General features: G+C 43.5%; 1 protein-coding gene across 2 annotated transcripts in view; it reads right to left on the reverse strand.

The window, feature by feature from the left end:
• Window positions 1-19,303, reverse strand: part of FCHSD2 (FCH and double SH3 domains 2) — a 123,282-nt gene that overhangs the window by 35,626 nt on the left and 68,353 nt on the right. The gene's annotated exons all lie outside the window — the stretch shown is intronic.

Genomic DNA, 19,303 nt, shown 5'->3' on the forward strand with positions numbered 1-19,303 from the left:
CTGGTGCGGGCACAGCCTTGCTGGGATTCACCCTGAGCTGGCTCAGGAGGCTCAGTCCCAGGCCAGCAGCAGGATTGGAACATTCCCTGTGCTTTTACCCCAAAAGGGACGAGTCCTCAGTGTCACACGAGCGCCGGAGTCACCATCCCATTCCAAGGGCACTCACTTTCACATCAAATACAGGCAGCCCCAACAGCAGCTCAGCCCTGTGCTCACAGAGAATACAAATGATGGATAAAATTGCCAAGACTGCCTGTGCTCTCCCTGGGGGACCACGGGAAGCCTGAAACTCCCCCAAAATGGAATTGCTGACTTTTATCTGTTCCTAGAGCTTCTCAGCTCAAACACCAGGGCTGGAGTGCAACTCTGCTAAGAAATGTAAATAAATAATTTCAATTTGGCAAAGCAATTCTAAGTGCTCAGTTTGCAAAGCAGCTGTGATTTTTTTCATCCCACAATGCCATAAATGAGTATTTCAGAGCTTCACATCAAACCCAAATGTTGTTTTTATGTCAAACCCCACACGAAGGGTTTGTGTCATTACATTCAAGTCTTAAATGCTGAGATCTGCGTTGGGTTTCGACACTCTGGGTGCTTTGCAGAGCCAGTGGAGAGAAGTTGGTCCTTGTGTGTTGTGATTGATCCCCCTCCAAGATAGATGGCTAAAATAGGTCAGCTGAAAGGCAGGATGCCAAGGGCCTATTCCTCTTCACTGACCGTAAATAGTGCCCCACAATTAGCTCAGACAGACACGTCAGGCACACACACAGCCCAGCCCCACACGTGTTTATTCCCTCCAATTATCATCCACGCAGCACTGGGAATTAATTCATGTCCAGCTGCAGCCTGCAGTTCGAGGAATATTAAAAAAAAAAACCAACAAAAGAGGAGAAATATTAACTTCATTATTTCCCCCCTCCTCCTGCAATGACCACAGCTCTGCTGAGATGCCAGAAACCCCCCCAGTGTGATATGGAGATAAAAAATAAAGATATTTAAGAAAGAACATCAGAGCAAAGTGTGGCAAAACATTAGGGAGCACACGGGTCTGCCAGCATGTGAGAACTGCATTACAGCCTGGCTCCTTTCATTAATTAAAAGCAGTTTTGATATGATGAAGTTCTTAAACACCGATGAGAGCTGCCAGAACTGAAGTTCTGAAACTCACTGCAATATCACACAAGCGGGGCTGAGAAAGCAGCTCCAACACAGGCTAAAAAGCTCCTCATGGCGCAGGAAAGGTGACATCCCATCAGCCACAGGATCAGAGAGCTGGCTGGTTCCAGACTTCCAGTAATAATGGATTTATCCATTCTATAAAATGGTAATTATTACATCGAGCTGGATGCGTTCATATTAAAACAAAAGACTTGACTTGCTGAACTGTAGGATATAAATTAACATTCACGTGGGATTTTATCAGCTGAATCTCATCCACTTACGAACGCTCTGACCCAAACCACTGAACATCACAGGTTTTGAACTGAGAAGTCTTTTCAGAATTTCTCATCACACAACTTGAAGGGGAAGCTGGAAAAAAAAGAAAATCAAAAAATCCCAACACCCATTATTCCTCTACAATGGCTTTTGTTCTCTTTCTGACTCTCCAGAGAGCACTAAATCAGTTACTGTATTACAATCCCACTGAAAAACCTGTCTTTTTGTCAACTTCAAAAGGAAATCAAGGGTTTTAAAAAAAAAAAAAACAAATCTGGCATCAAACCCAAGATAATACGAAGCTAAGTAGCACAAAATTACAATTTCCAAGGATAGAAAAAAGTCAATGTTTTTTCAGAAGTAATTTCTTTACAGCAGAATTGTCATACTAAGGGTGCAAAACTACTTTCCCCTGTGTCCAAGCTTGAGAAGTTAAAGGCTGGAATTAGGGCTGAGAAGAGCAGAAGTTGTTAATAAAGGCAATGGACACACAACCAAATTAAAGCCTATTTTTAGAAGAAATCCTATATATTAATTCAAACTCATAAAATTATACAGCAGGGAACGGGACAAGAACATTGTTCTTATTTCAATATCCAAGTCTCATGTATAACTTTAGAGAGTTTCTCCCAGAAACAAAACTTCAGTCGCTGTTCAGATCATCATTTTCAGGAGGTTTTTTTATTCCAAGAAGCTAAAATTTTGGGAAGTTGGATGATGGGCTTTAAACATTCTACATTCTAGGAAAATTCCCTCAAAAGCAAATAGGTAAATGGAAGTATTTTAGCTATTATTGGGACATTTGGTTGCCTTTGGGATGTTGTTACTCACTGAAAATAACACACAATGTAGAACAGACCCTGTGTGGAATTTTCATCTTCATTTATGTGACTGATTTCAAGGTCTCTTCACTAAAACATTTACACGTCTCAGCCACACTCCATTTAAAGATTACCATTTCAATTTCTTAAAGACATAGAACAAGCTAAACTACTCTGTATTTTTTATTTTAAAAGCAAACAAATTAAAAATTGAAAGTATCTGCCCCACACACAGCACAGACCAGAGTTATGTGAAGCTCCCAAGGTGAGCTTTACCTGTTATGCCATTTATTTCTGAAATAATCCTAGTATTCTGTTCATGTTTGTCATGCACAGAAACTCCTAAAAGCTGTGCTGAAGCTCTGGGTAAAAATTCTACAGTTTAAACTCAGGTGTTCAAACTGAACCTCTCATTTAACCACCAGGAACCAAAACCAGTGTGGGTTAAAACCCCCACAATTAAAGGCACACTCGTAAAGCCATGTGGGTTTCACTGACTAATTCACACCAGTCTCATCTGAGTCATCACTGCCTAGAAATAATTTGGTATTTCCAAACACACATTTATGCTTTTATGCATTTTACACTCCCTAACCCCACGCCTGTGATCAGAACCATCGTGATCAGACTGGGGTTGGAACGGGATGATCTTAAGGTCCCTTCAAACCATCCTATGGCTCTGTGAAATTAAGTTTTCATTTCAAAACATCCATCCTCCCCTGAGCTGATGCAACCCAACAGCTTTTGTGGGCTAATTTTGCCACTGAAACCCTTGGCAAACTCTCCCGAAGCTGCCACCACTCAGCCGGAAACAATAGAACTGATGTGGAAGGCAAGGAATTTCCTTACATGGGTGGAGGGAACAGCACAAAATTAGAGCTGACCCTCCCCTGCCTGGGCTGCAGCCTGAAAACAGAAAGATAAGGGAAAGAAATGAACTGAACAAAAATCATTGTGTTTGTGGAGTGATAACTTTCCTGTGGAGTCAATGGGATTGCATCTCTGTAATGTGACTTATTTTCCTGTTCAGAGTCAAACCCCCAAATCAAAAGGGAGATCTGTATCACAGATTCCACCCTCTATTTTAAATTTATATGAAAATAATTTTATATATTAATACATTTATATTAAAAATTAAAATTAAATTCTTTTACCACCCTATTCTCATTTGCATTAAACCCCGTGTTTTATCTATTCCTGATCTGCTTTGCCTTGAAAACCACTTGGAATCCATTAAGATTCAAGTCCCATTAAGAACAGGGACTTGAGTTTACATCCTTTATTTTCTGTACTATTACTCAAAACATTTCCTTACTTAAAATTAAAAACCCAACAATCTGAATTGCAGAACAAATATGCTAAGTGAAGCTTTTTGAGTGTTTGTGCTCAAAACTCCTGACTCCAACCCATTAAATAAACAGAGTGATCTCACAGATGGCACAGTCTGGGAATTTTCAGTTGAATGATTTCGGTAAATGAGACTCCACTGAGGGTTTTGATTTTTATGTGTCAGAAAAGATAAAATGAATATCAAAAGGAAAGGTTGGGGTGCAGACAATAATAATTTGTTAACAGGTATTCTTAGAATTAAGGCATCAACTTCAATCTTTCTAGGGTGTGAAGGGAAGTCTCTGTATTTTAGCCCAAACAGAGCAACAAATCTCCTTTTATCAGACAGTGAAGGATAAAGTATTTTAAAAACTCATCTAAAACTCAGAACAAAGTCAAGAGCCCGAATCAGCTGGATTTGCCAAACTCAGCACTATTCAGAGCAGTGAAATGTAACAGCACTTCCCAAGGACGTGAGGAGGGGAAGGAAGGAAGGTCAGGAAAACCCATCCTTTCTGGGTAACAGCTCCATTCCACAGTCATCTTCCTTTAAAAATGCTGCTTCCTGGCATCAATTTCTCCTAATACAGAAGAAAAGCTGCCTTCTCTTCCTTTTAAACTCTTCCATCCCTGCAGCATTTGTCACTGCTGAAATCCCTTCCTCTCCATCAAGACCCCCCCAACATAAAAGTAAATCAGGGCTGTGTTTGTCAACAAAACACGACATCTGTATCTGAATTCCCAACAAACCCCAGATCAAAGCCCTAGCAGTGTCCCCTGAAGAACCTGCCTGGAGCAACGTGGAGCTGCTGGCATCAGGCTCTGGCATTCCCAGAGATCCCGCAGGAACAACTGCGCCGTGTCCGCGCCTATCATGGATTTGAGGGCTGAAGCCTGACTCCCAAATGACAGGAAGCTGCTGCCCAGCCTGCCCTCTTCAGGCTTCCTCTTTGGGGAAAATCCTGGTTTTCTGCATAGTTGTGCAAGTAGAGAAAGCTGCTAAGAAAAGCTGAGGGCAGAACCCAACCCTCTTCCCTGATCAAAAAGTGAGTGCTGGACTTCCTCAGCCTACAGGAAGAAAGCAGCACCTAAGCTTTAGCTCTGTAAAATCAGGATTAAAGGTTAACAGGAGAACAGCCATAGTTTGCATCCAAAGCAAAGCAGGGCTAATCTAAGGCTGTAAAATGATCTGTATCCCAGAATAATCTTACACATCCCAAAGCTCTATTGTTAAGTCAGCTTTAGTGACGTCCAGATCCAACTCACTCTTCAAGGATCACTACCTAGTTCTGTCTGGGAATATCTGAAATCCAGCGAGACCCTCCCACCTGCAGCACTGCATCCCAATCCAGAGCCTTCAGCACAGGAAGGACAGGGAGCTGTTACAGCAGGCCCAGAGGAGGCCACGAAGATGCCAACGGGTCTGAGTGAAGAAGGGTTTAAGAGGCCCTACAAAAAGATCCTCCCTGGCTTCCAGTCCTTCTTGCACTTCCACAGAAAGTAATTTTAAGGAATTTTTGTAACTGTCTTACTGTCCTGTCAGTGTCAGGCTAATTAGTTTCTCTGCTTCTTTTCATTTTCCCTAAATCCACATGCTGCATGACCACACGTTGTTCACAAGTGCATTTGTTCAAGCCAGCCCTCAACAAGGAACACAAGATATTCCAGGGACGTGCCCACCCTGCTGAAGAGCAGAGACAAATTAAAAACTGGGAATAAAACCAGCAGACCAAGAGGTAGGAAGAGAATATGATGAAATAGGCTGTAAGACATTAAAGTGCCTCTTCAAATCGACAAGGCTTGATGAAGCTGAGAGTTTCCTCCTCTCACACACCCTGGAGGAGCTCTCACCACGGCAAACACGGGAACAATGAACACTGGAAGACCACGAGAGCCCCAAGTTCCTTTCAGCTGGGTGCCCATGAACACACTCTGCACTTTCCCTTACCCCAGAGCTTTGTGTTTTCTGCTGTCAGGAGTTTGGGGCTTGTTTGCAAGTTCTTTGTTTGCTCTCATTAGTCACTTGATGATTGTTCTGCACATCATTTTGTTCCTTTACAATTTCGCCAGGGTCATTGTTTTTACTGACAAAACCTTTGTTGTTGGGGCGCTGCAGTCTCCTCCGAGCACAGAAAAATATGGAATGGCCACCAACAGATGCCTGACACCCTCCCCCAATCCAGGGAAAATGTCCCTTTAGAACATGAACAAGCAAAATTAATGATAACAACAAGATTTGCCTCCCCCATCTCATGGCAGTGCCCCACGGTTGTCACACTTTAGGATTAGGGTCTGGCAGGTGAACATAGGCATGGAAGGAAATCCCCTTTATAATTCCTTGTAATTCCCACAAGGCTGACAGCAGTGAGAGTTACCTGGTGGAGACACCATTAAATTAACCCTCCAGGCTTAAAGGATGATTCCACTGAAATCAGTGAGAACATCCTGATGTGAGACTGCCATAAGCATGGAAAACCAGATCTTCAAATTCTACCACGTAAGGCTTAAAAAACCCTGGAAGATGAAAACATATTCTAGGAATAACTAGAAATACATTCCCCAAAGCTATCTCCCAGGACTTCTTGGACCTATTTTGCTTTTTCTTGCACAGCTCTGGAATAAATCCCAGGGGGAATCCACTTTTGACAGGATGAATTTATAATAAACTGCATCTTTGCTTTTATACTTCCTCATTCTTGGGGGGAAAAAAAATGTTCTGGCTCAAATCCAACACTTGGAAGACGACTTTGTGGCAGAGCTGTCACCCTCATGATCTTTGCATCTGGAGAGTACAGAGTGCTCTATGCTGCTCATGCCAGTAATAATTGGCTTCCTTCACGTGGAAAAATGTCCATTTAAATCCTTCAGCACTTCGACACCATTTCTGCTCTTCAAGGATTCTTCTGCTGACCACAAGATCATCGCCATCATCACAAAATGTCTGAGGAACAGCAGTGGGGTGTGTGCTCTGTCTGGATTTTTTACTTCTTCTTACCCAGAAATAAATTATTTTGCTGCTTAGCTCGACAAATATTTTGGTATTTTGACATGACTTGGAAGATAAGTTAAAGAAATGCACTTGGCTCGAGAACAGGCCAGAGCCGATGGTTTTTAGCTCCTACAAGAGCAAATCACATGCAGAGAACCACCTCCAAGGAAGCTCTGGGAATTCCTCCTGACAGAATTCCACTGGGTCAAAGGTGTGGATTTACCAGCGAGTCTCCATATGAGCTCTCGTGCTACAGGTGAACCATCCTTGACTCAGACACAAACTTTGATAAATCCAAATATTTTCTGTATCACAACACCACAAACTAAGGAAGACAAACCTTAAACTGACATAGATGGGCACATGAAAGTGCATTTCATACCAAATCCCAATGTTTCTTAATAAATAATTTCCTTAAAAGATTTTCTTAAAACTGTTTTCTTAATAACATTTTCTTTAAAAAATTAAGAAACGAATATTCTCTTAAAAATACTCCCTTGGCAAATAAAATGCACAAAAAAAGAGGATAAAATAAAAGAATAATCAGATACTGAGCATAAACATTCCTCAGCTTTTGTTTTCTCTTTTGCACCTTCCCTGGTTTTTAACCACCTGTTTTTCTGGGTTTAGGTTTTCATTCAGTCGATTCAATCCCTGTATTACCATTTTAACAGCAGGTAATTTTTTGTCCACTGTGATTTTCATTGACTTCTTCAGATAAATCCCCTCAACAAAACCTTTTCTGCCCCAACACAGGCTGTTGTTCCCAACTGCTCCTTGGATTTATCACTTCCATCTGTTTTCTCTATGTGGGTTTGAAGTCACCTGTATTCAGTGAATGGGCTATTCAAAAACTGCTCACAGAGTAGGTTCATGGATGGAAATATCCCAATATTAAAAATTTCAAGAATTTAATATATTCCCAAGCATTTCAGATTCTTATCATGCCAAAGAGACACAACCTGCAGCGTGATGTGGTCCTGCAAACGTAACATTGCTCTATCTCATCCACAACATGAATGGTCTTGTTGGGATATTCAGAATATTCAGGCATTTCCCAACTCAAATTAAAAATTCAATTAAGTTTTATATTAATATATGAAATAATTAAGCAATATGAAAAGGGCAGAGTGTATCTCACACAGGAAACCCCACGTTCCTGAACAGGTACCCTACAGAAGGATTACTCTGCCAGTCACACTAAAATACAAGGACCAAATCCAACAAAACTATTTTTAGGAATTTTCGTAATATACACAAACATGTTCTTAAAAGGAAAATGGCCCAGAGTCACAGCACTGTGATGATTTGCAATAATTATGGAATCACAGAACAATGACAGAAATTATCTGCCACAATGAAGGCAAAAACATGGTGGGGGTAATGCCAAAGGTACGGCAGCTGCAGTGCAGCAGAGAAGATCAAGCCGGGCTTCCCAAACCCCACTTGGGAATTCTGGGTGCCAATTATGCTTTGTTACTTTTAGGAGTCCATTCTCAATTATCCCCAGGGGAATCACACTAACAATTTATCCCTGCACTCCCTGTAAGCACCCGTGGGTGAGGACAAAAATAATTTGAGCCTGAAGTCCGTAATTAAAAATATTGTGAAAGGTTTTTCCCTTTTAAACAGATTCCCCCCACCCCCATCCCAAAGCCTGGCACAGAATCCCCATTCCAAGCAGTGTTCCTGAACAAGGATTGATGGAATCAGCAGTCATGCCATATTCTCCAGAAGCTGAGAGGGTTTTATAATCTTCTACTATTCAACAGGACAGTGATGGGTAACAGAAATCAAGAGAAAAACGAACAAAAATGGGATCTAGTGCTGTGAAATATTTTAATTAAATCACTTCTGAAGTGTAGCCTGACTGGGAATACCTAAATATACTTTGGTCTCCCAACAGTATTTGTTGAACATAACTGCATTAAAGTTAAGCTGCTTTTCAAACTTATTTCAACCCTGTAGGATTAATGCTCAGACCTTTTTAAAAACTACTTAATTTCACAGTGCCACTGCTCAGAGGCCCTCCTGACACCATGTGGGCAGAGCAGAGCAAGAGACTGAAATTAGACAGCAAGAGATATCCCAAGGATCTGGCATGGCTGGGATTTCTTTGATACAAGGCTGTCTTTAGTGCTTAGTCTTTGCTATTAAATAAATTGAGCCTTTCAGCGAAGTTAATTCATTGAATGCTCCAATGTCCCCTTTTAAATTAGAAATGGGGCTCCCAGACCCAGCCAGAGAGAAGGGTCTGTGCTCACTGGGAATGCTGAGACACAGAATCCAGGGATCTGTACCTGAAGTCACACATGAATATCATAAAAATACACTACAGTAACCCAGCTGAATAAACTGAGGCTGAATCCAACTGGATGAACTGTCCAGTGAGAAGAGCAAAGCCCGACCCAAGTGGATCAGCTATTAAAACTTGTTTAATTATTTGGGTATACACAGAGCCACAAACATCTGTGAAGATTCTATGTAGAAAAAAATGTATTTCTCAGATTTGCCATCTTCTTATAATGCACCTTTTTCTTGGAATTCTCATCCATTAAATCATTATACACAGTATCTATAAATCTAATATATTAAACACTGTACAGTTTTATTAGTAGAAGCAGTTTAAAAATTTGATTTCTAATACTCTTGAGCTTGAACTAGAAACCTGATTTCTACCTATCTCCACATACCTGGTTTAACACTCCAGTCAAAAGAAGTATGTCCAAGAATATTCAGGCACCCAAATCCCAGAATATTGTCACGATTCCTCCTAACAATTTTTTTAAAATTTTCATTTTGAATCGTTTTCAGCTCCCCATGACTTTGATGTGAGATTAAAGCCTGGAACCCAAGCACTGAAACTTTCCTCAAGTTTTAAAAATCCATGAGGATTTTTAAAAGGTCCTTCTGGAAGGGTGCTGCTGGATGCCCTGGACAATGCTGCTGCCAAGGGAGAAGCGAGCTGGGATGAACCCGTGCATAGAAAAACTTTTTCCCATTATCCATGAGCAAGGCTGGGAATACCAGAGAGCGATGCATTCCTCTAACTAGCATTCCAATCCTACAAGCAATTACCTTAGGGCTTTGATAACTTGTAAAAGGTTATAAAATAATACCCTTGTTCAGCAGGATGACACCACTCCCACAGGTCAGCCACCAGGAATTATGGATCTAAGGAAGATAATGCCAAGGAATGTTTGCTCCCCTCCACGCCAGGGCCGTCTATCCTGGCTGCAAAGCTTTTTTAGCAGAGATGACAACTTGAACAGACGGGAATTTTATTTTTGGGGATCAAACCTGCAGGGAGGGAGACAAATCACACTGAAGCATTCCCACTGCTCTTCCTCTTCCCATGACTGAGTTTCTGGGCCAGCTTTACAGTCCATTGTATCTCCTTAGCAATTTGTAAAAGCTAAACAGGAATTTTCAGCTGCAGGAAGGGATTCCAAGGCAAGGAACTTGTCTCAAGACTGTGCAAAACCCAGAGCTCAAGCAGCTCTTGGCCACACAGGGAACGATCAGCTCCTCACCTCCAGCCATCCCAAAACACCTGCACTGTCTCCAAACAGAGCAGAGCTTTGGAAGCTGAAAGAATAAAGAACCCCTTAAAATTTGACAGCTGGGCCCTATGAAACCCTCAAAGCTCTCTAAAAACTCTTCCCAGGTTTGCCTCCCTTTCAACAAAGCAACTGTAGATTAGAAACCATTTTTCCCGTACCGTTTTTTAGGATTTAATTAAACTCCACATTCAGCGTGACATTTTCTATCTCACACTTATTGGCCTTGTGCTATTTTGGGCTTTATCTCCTTGTTATAATTCTTCCACTGCTTTCATTAGTGAAGTCACTCAGAAACGTTTTGTCCTGCCACTGACGACAAAAGATGAGTCACAGAATCACAGCACAGTTTGAGTGGGAAGAGACCTTAAAATCATCTCATGCCATCCCACGGGCAGGGACACCTTCCACTATCCCAGGCTGCTCCAAGCCCCAATGTCCAGCCTGGCCTTGGCCACTGCCAGGGATCCAGGCACAGCCACAGCTGCTCTGGGCACCCTGTGCCAGGGCCTGCCCACCCCCACAGGGAACAATTCCTTCCCAGTATCCCATCCATCCCTGCCCTCTGGCAGTGGGGAGCCATTCCCTGTGTCCTGTCCCTCCAGCCCTTGTCCCCAGTCCCTCTCCAACTCTCCTGGAGCCCCTTTAGGTCCTGGAGGGGGCTCTGAGGTCTCCACATTTTCAGTAACTCTTACAGTTAAATATCTCATTTAAGAGCACAAAAGCCGTGCACACATATGCAATTTTAAGAATAATCCACGAGTTTTCCCCCCAGTTTCAATGGAAACACATCCATTCCAGGTAACTCGCTGAAACATCGGTGGTTACAAGTAACAGCAGGAAAAAAACCGCTGAGGAAAAAAGTAACTTTTCCCTGCTTCTTCAATTCTTCCAACGAATCAGGAGTAGCTAAAAACAAAGCCCTCAAGCAAACAAAGATGTGTTTGGGATGCCTTTCTCCATGAATCCTAACCCAGGAATGTTTCTAGTTAAAGTGTGGTCACCCCACCTGCCTCCCAAACGGAGCAGACCAGGTGCTTCCTGAGCTGGGCCGGTGCCCCGAAGCTGCTCCAAGGCTGCTGTCTGGCACAGGGAAGTATTTTGGGAACGGCTCTCATTGTGTTACAGTGTGGCTTGGAAACAAGATGGCAGTTTCATTTCCTGCTCAGAATGAGCACGTTTTATGACAGCTGACCAAAGTATCCTGAAGCCCCATTCAAATCCTGAACAGTTTCTACATAAAGTCTTAAAATAAATAAAAAAAAGGTTCAAAGTGTTCTGCTACCTTCCTCAGCTAGATTTCTCCCAGATTCCCGTTAAGTAACTCCTTCCCAATCCTAATCCTTACACTGCCTTCCTGGTGCCCTCTTTCTAATAGGGGCTTTGAATTTTTTTTTTGGTTTTCCAGTCATTTTTCTTGTACTGCTTTCAGCTTAAGTCCCTGATTTCATCCCTGATCATTCTGCCCCTCTGCCCTGCTCAGGTGAGACCCCACCTGCAGAGCTGCCCCAGCCCTGGGGCCAGCAGCACAAGGACCTGGAGCTGCTGGAGAGAGTCCAGAGGAGGCCCTGGAGCTGCTCCAGGGCTGGAGCCCCTCTGCTCTGGAGCCAGCCTGGGAGAGCTGGGGGTGCTCACCTGGAGAGGAGAAGGCTCCAGGGAGAGCTCAGAGCCCCTTGCAGGGCCTAGAGGGGCTCCAGGAGAGCTGGAGAGGGACTGGGGACAAGGGCTCGAGGGACAGGACAAGGAGGAATACATTTCTTTCATAAGCATCTGTAAAATCACACTCCATGCTTTTACAATCAACCCTTTTCTTATGCTATTTCTGTGACAACACCAAAGGAAATCTTGCTGAAAAGTCAGCAGCACTATCAAAGAATAATTTATTTCACCATAAAAAAATGGTCATTGTTTTAAGATAATTAAGTTGCCCTGAGTTTCGTATCAGACTTTGCCATGCTGCTTTTACACTACACTCCCCAGCCATGGAGGAATAAACACCTGGATCCCTGAAATAAATGGGCTTCTTTGGGTCAAATGCTTTACCAAGGGATTCATTTGTGATTGAAACACGAGGTCGGACAAACTGACTGTCACCAGGCCAATGTGACCATCACATTTTTTCATTTTCACAACAGAAATAGTTGTGACTCAGACCCACTCCTGTGCCTCAAGGTCGCATGAAAAGGCTGCATGATGAGCAACGTGATTTCTCAGGGGGTGAGTGGTGGATTTGAAAGTGAAAATATATATTATATCTATGAAAAATTAAAAATACAATTGGGAATATAAGAAATGGGGGGCAGAGGGCAGGGTTAGACGGGATATTGGGAAGGAACTGTTCCCTGGGAGGGTGGGGAGGCCCTGGCACAGGGTGCCCAGAGAAGCTGTGGCTGCCCCTGGATCCCTGGCAGTGCCCAAAGTCAGGCTGAAGGGGCTTGGAGCAGCCTGGGACAGTGGAAGGTGTCCCTGCCCATGGCAGGGGTGGCACTGGATGGGCTTTAAGGTCTCTTCCAACCCACACCATTCCACAATTCTATGCCATACATGCAGCATAGTCACTGGTAGAAGAACTATTTATTGTTAAGGCCAGTAAACCTCCCTTGCTTATTACCAAAATTAACACCAGCAGCTGCATTTCCAGTGCGAATCCTCTTTTCACTCCCCTGCAAACATTAACTCACAGTCAGCTGGAATCCAAGTGCTCCCAACTGGAGTTAGCGCATATTCCATGGACTGTGAACTCCTACAATCCTCCAAGGTACTTCTCAAGTAGCAACTGGGAATGTGAGAGATGAGCATTTAGGAAAAACACTGCACAGGAGACCACAACTGTGTACTAATGATCCAATAATTCATGTGGATTCATAATTACACTACAACCTGGAATTCTTCTCCCCCAGGCTTTATGTGCACATCAGCACAGGGACAGACGTCCCTGGATGGGAAACCAGCATGGGATCAGGATCAGCTGTTGTGGAGCCCACAGTGAGCATCCTCTGGAACAGCGGGATCATGTGCTGGGCATGATCCCTTCAGTCACCTCCCCTTTGTGGGAATGACCATGAGGAAGCCAAGCACACTCATGAAGGGCCTGGGAAGGAAAGCTCCTGTGCCCACCTGATGCTGGAGATAATGCCATCCATGGCTGCCTTAACCAGGATTACAAAATATTTGTGGCTTGCAGCTGACAAGAACCGGAAGTGAAACAATAGTTCTTTCACTTGCACAAGTCCCCTCTGCATTTTTAAGCGAGTGTTACAGGGTCTTAGAAGAACTGGTAGCACTGAAATAATAAAAGAGATTTATAGAAGCAAATGGAAATCTCTGGTGACTTCAGAATTACTTTATCTTAATGCTATTTTTTCGTTGAGGGGCAGACCTTCCACTTTAAAAAAGGAATCCCCTGGGTGCTTCTAAATCATTCCAGAAAGTCGAAAACAATAACGTGGACGTAAATTGATTTTTTACAGTGATAATATTGGTTCTGCTTGTTCCAGAGGCTACAGAAGTATGTGCTGATGCAAATGGTACCCTTCTATTTCCACAGGACACAGCAATGCTGGGATAACACTCCTGAGCCAACTTAAGACTTTCAGCTACCGTGTCAACTTATTTTTCAATTCAGACAGAGCCACCAGGGGAAAGAACCCTTTGCCACACACACCCTATTAATTTCAGGGCATAAAGCAAATTATTAACTGAAAGCCACCAAGTCCTCAATTTGGGGTCATTTTTTTAAACACTGCCAGCTCCAGCTGAATGTCATTTGTGCAAGTCATGTTTGGAGCCTGCATTTCCATTTGTTTTAAATGATCACTGAAGTGCCTGGGAAAAGTGATGGATGACTGGGCTGAAAACAGAGAAGTCAACACAGCCTCACAAAAACTCCCAACCACTCTAACAAACAAAAGCCAGGGCTCACTAGAACATGAAGGTTCCAGCACTGCTGGAACTCATGGAGTTACTCCACTTAATGGCAGAAAAAAAACCAAAACCAGAAAGCAGAAGGCAGGGAATCCCAAGGAGAACCGCCTTACCAAAAAAAAGTTGGTTTAAGGAATGATAGAGTAATTCAGGTTTAAAAGGGAGATATTGGTTCAACCTCTGCACTCAGAGCAGGGTCAAATACACCAGGCTGCTCATTCCCTGGAAGTCAGCCAGATCTCCTCCTCTATCAGAATCCTTAAAAACAGGCAAGGCTGTGGAAAAGCCACACTTCACCCATAATTTTATAAATCAACCTCTCAAATTAACAAAGCACTTCTGTACCTTGTGTTGTTCCTGTCACCCACACCTGAGCAAAGGGCTCTTGCAGGGAAATGATGTAACAAAGTTTTTATTCAAACCTGCCAAATCATCACAAGAACTCTGATCAAGAACAAGAGCCAAATTACACAACTCCACTTCCTCGTGTCAAGCAAACTGGAGAGTGCAGAAAAAACCAGAAAAGCAGCCTGGTGATTACAACAGGATAAAAGAAACCACCAACACCACAAAGCACCAGCTTTTGACACTGTTCTCCCTCAAACACCAAAGCCTGCATGAGCCATGATATTAAGTATTTTTGTTTTTTGAAGAGCTTAGTTTAGAAAGACCTGCTGCTACTGCCTGCTACCTTCTCCAGAACCTTTCTGTGCTCATAAAAAACGCAGCACCACCTGCAACCCGTTCCTCAGCTCTGGCACAGGGTGCCCAGAGAAGCTGTGGCTGCCCCATCCCTGGAATTATTCCAGGCCAGGTTGGAGCACCCTGGGATAGTGGAAGGTGTTCCTGCCCACGGCAGGGAGTTGGAATTGGATGGGCCTTTAAGGTCCCTTCCAACCTAAACCATTCTGTCATTTTGCAATCTAAGTTTTTGTTCCCTCTTTCTTTCTCTCTTTAAATAATCTCAGGACTATGTGAAGTGTCCAGCACACCTGCTTTTCTTTTTTTCATGTCAGCATTTCCTCATCATAAGTTGCTGTGTAAAGTCATTCTTTGAGGTGCTTCGTGAGGGAAACTTACAGAATTAAGAGCACAGCATTAAAAAATGATAGTTTCTAAAAGGATGAGTATCGAAACAGTCCTGATTTGACTTCAACCATCATCTTAGACTTCCTTCTGACCTCAGTTTAAAGTAAAAACCTAAGCACCAGGTAGACAACTTATTTTTAAAAGGGTTTGTGGACTGTACTTTCACACTCAGGTGATGGCAACTCTTCCTAAGCAGCTTGGCAGGAAACTGGCGAAGAATAAAACATTACCAGGCTTTATTTAGTCTGCGCTTTGGGGGGTTTTAATTTCACTGCAGAGACTGAAATGGACATAAAGGCCAGATAAAAAGGCAAAAGGATTAAAATCTTTTATGAACAGAGACCTAGAATGGCTTTGCTCCTTATTAAGTGGTGTAACTGGAAAACTAGGAAGGCACAGTAGGAACAATTCTTCATCCTACTAAAAAAGCTGGAAGCATTTTGTATTTTCTTTCCAAGCATTGCTGTTCAGTTTGTGATAGCTTTCACAGTTACAGCAGAGCAAATCACTTTTTCTTTTCCGCATAAAAATGTTGCAAAATAAAGTAACATATTCTGCACCACTGCAAACGAGCAGGAGCTGCATGTACGAAGAACCCAGCCTACGAAAGGGTCCTTTTGTTGCTGTCTCGGTTTTGAAAGACAGGTGTCTGCTAAGGAAGGCAGAAGCCCCCCTTGAAGTGGCAGATATAACCCCTTTTCCCTCCAAGTTATTATATTTTGAAATCAAGGGCCTTTAGGCAAAGATGTGGGAAATAGGAATAACAGTTCTTTACTCTCTCTCTATATATATGTATATAACCAGTCAAACAAAACAGCAATAACCATGGCAGTAACAGCAATCACAAACCCCGTCCCAGCCTTCTCGGCTGTCGGGCCCTTTTCCCTCGGGTGCAGTTCCGCTCGCAGCCGGCAGGGGCGCTGGCGGCTCCCGGTGAGCAGGGCAGGTGCGATGGTTCCCCCGCGGCTGCAGGGGGCGCTCCGGAGCGAGCTCGGGGAGCACGCGGCACCGGTGCCCTGGGATCCCGGGGAAGGATGGAACAAAGGCTTCACAAACCCCTGGGCAGCTGATCCCGGGCTCTCAGGAACAGCAGGCTGGAACGGCAGGCTGGAACGGCAGGCTGGAGCGGCAGGCTGGAGCGGCAGGGACGAACACAAATCCCGGGTGGCAGGCGAGATGTATCCAGATGGGAGAACCCCACGGAGGCCCAGGCAGGCAGGGCGAGCAGGGCTACAGCGTAGCGAAAGCTCGAAACAGCAGCGGGGCAGGGCAGCCACAGCCCGGTCTCCAGCAGGGCAGGGAAAGCGGCTTTTGGGGTCCCGGCGTTGTTTCCAGCAGGAAGAAAGAACGGCCAAAAAGAAAGAAGCAGCAGCTCCTTTCTCTGCAGCTTCTCTCCGGACGCTCAGAGCGAACTGACCCCACACCCAGGTGTAAACACAGGAGTAGCCAGGCCCGCCCCACCCCCCTTTTTGTCTTTCTTAAGTACAGCTATTTGTCTCCTAGCAACATGCATATGGGAGAAAATTCCTTTAACAGGAAAAAAACTAAGACTAAACTAAAACCCCAACAGTTGCCTGTGACAGAAAATGAAACAAGGCCTCAAGGTGGATTTGTGATTTATTGTCATAGGACAGCAGCAGCATTCCAGAGCCAGACACACAGAACAAACCCAGCAGCAGCAGCTTCCTCTTGGGAGCAGCCCGAGGTGCCTCAGCCCAGCACCCGTCACACTTTCCCCCGGTGTGCAAACACCTCGTGCAGGCACAAACCAACATTGTGGCTGCAAAATACATCCACCCCTCCTTTTTCCTGACACCAGCACAGCCTTTTATTGGATTCTGTTGTTACAAACCACTGAAGATCCATTGTCCAGGCTGGCAGCAAGACAAGGTGTGCAAGAACTCTACCCTGTCTGTGTTCAGCTCAGCTGACACAGGATGCCAGGACTAACCTTTGATGTCCACATCCTATAACAAACATTTCATGATTCTGTTTTAGGCTAAGTAAGACACCTTTCAGCCTATTGAAATAAAAGGTAAATTAATATAAGGAGAAAACAGATGGGAAGAGGCAGCCAAATCAGCTGAGTTTTTAGCCCACTATTTATCAAGGCAGACAAGTCGATGTCAAAGCTGAGAGTGAAATCTCCTGTTTTCTAGGAAAGTCAGCACTGTCTGCACATGCAGATGGTGCAGAGGGATGGTCTGAGAGTGCACTGCCACAACTCCAACCCAAAGGCAGAAGCTGGATGCACGTCACGGCCAGGGACTGGGTGTGCTCCAGCCAAGCCAGCCCTGGCTTCCAACAAACCAGAGGCAACAGAACCCCCACAGCACCATCCTAATTCTGGAAACAAGAACTCCATGAAAACTGAAACCTATGGAGAAACTGTTTATGATGGATGCAAACAGAAGCAGCTTCTGAAACACTTGTGAATGTCATATACAGTAACGCAGCCAAGTATCAGCTGAAAAGTTTTCACGTGTTTTTTCCATCTCTAAAGATCTGGGTAACAACTAGAAAAACAGGCAGTGGATCCAAAATCTGAACAGTCTGAGGAGATACTTGATGTGATTTAGAAACGTGGAGAGCCCTGAGCAGTTCAAAGATCAGCTCAAGGGCAGCTAAATGGGGAAACACTTACAGACAGCACGTGGCACTACAGGAATACCTAAGGACTTACTAATACTGAGATAAAAGGGACATTTTCAGAATATTAATGACAACACAGTAGCAAAGATGTTTAGTTTAGACACTACAACTGCATTATAGCATGTAAAACATACTGGGTCACACCACCACTCAAGCTATTGAAACAGAAACTGTGCTGGAAGGGTGAAACTCCCTTCCAAAATCCTCCCTTCCCAGTGATGTCGCCTAGAGATGAGAAACGTTGCACAGCTGTCTCCATTTCTTTATCCTTCACTCCATTTTCCAGTTCTAGCATCTCTTTCAAAAACAGTAATGGCTGTTCCCAGTTCTTTATTCTGCAGGCAGCAATTTTTTCCCCAAGTTACTGCGTTTCTCTTTTTAACATTAATTTCATGTGCTGTTTTCTGCCTGGTCAACCAAAATGGGCAAGATCTTGCTCCATTTCTCAGTCATTGTACAGCTGCTTGCACCAAATGATTCTTCACCTTCAAACAGTCTCCTCTCCCTCCAGCTCCTTCTCCATTTGTGTAAATCATTCTGCTAAATAAAATAATCTTTCTTTCTGTACTTTATACAGTGTGGTTCCCTCAGGAATTTCAGGAGAAGGAGAAACCAGGACCCTGCCAGCAAATCCCCTTCCAGATTACAAGCTGCTGTTTCTACTATATTTATTTATATATTTAAGCAGTTTCACACTTCAATTTGCATTAGAGTTCCTGGATGAAGGAATTTGAGTCCAGTGATGCATTATCCCTGATTTTCCTGAAGATTTTCCCCTTCTCTCCTCAAATCTCCAGTAGTCACTTCAATTTGGGACCTTGCCTGTGACTTTCTCTGCCTTGCTCCAGAGAATGACCCCATTTCCCAGGACACCTGGGTGTGTTCCCACGGAGATTTACTCATGACCAACACTGCAAGAGACCCGAATTCACAGCTCTTCATTAAAAACACACTTTTGTTTACCAGACAAAGAGATTCAACTGCTATAAATATCTGAGAGATGCAGGAAAATAAACCCTGAGTCCTTTCCTTCCAGAGTAATTTGGCTGGATGAAAGCACTTAGGCTTTCAGCAAACCACAATTACTTATATCGAAGAATAAATTGTTATGTTTTTTTCTGTATGAAAAAAAAAGGTTCAGCATGAGAAAGGCTTGAAAAGAAATCTACCAGGGCTATTTGCTCATTTTTAAAAATGATTTTCAACACCCTTTTTGTTTGTTTTGCCGTGAACATATTCAATTCCCTTCTGGAATTGCTCCCAAGTAAGAGCATTAAGTGATGACAGCCAACCATGCATGTAAGGATGGAATTATCTTATGTAAGCATCAATTAATAATTTTATCTGCACCACCACAAGGAAATTCTTTATAAGCATTTCCATGTACTAAACATTTAGTGAGCACAAATATTCACGTTTTACTAACAGAACAGCACAATCATGCACAAACACAGGGAAAAGCAGGAGGATTCCTTTGGTGCTCTCATTTTTTACCTCACTGA

The sequence above is a fragment of the Corvus kubaryi genome, unplaced genomic scaffold, assembly GCF_017639235.1.
Source record: "Corvus kubaryi isolate FWS band 111438036 unplaced genomic scaffold, C.kubaryi_AGA036_p1.0 37391, whole genome shotgun sequence".
In the NCBI taxonomy this organism is placed as follows: domain Eukaryota; kingdom Metazoa; phylum Chordata; class Aves; order Passeriformes; family Corvidae; genus Corvus; species Corvus kubaryi.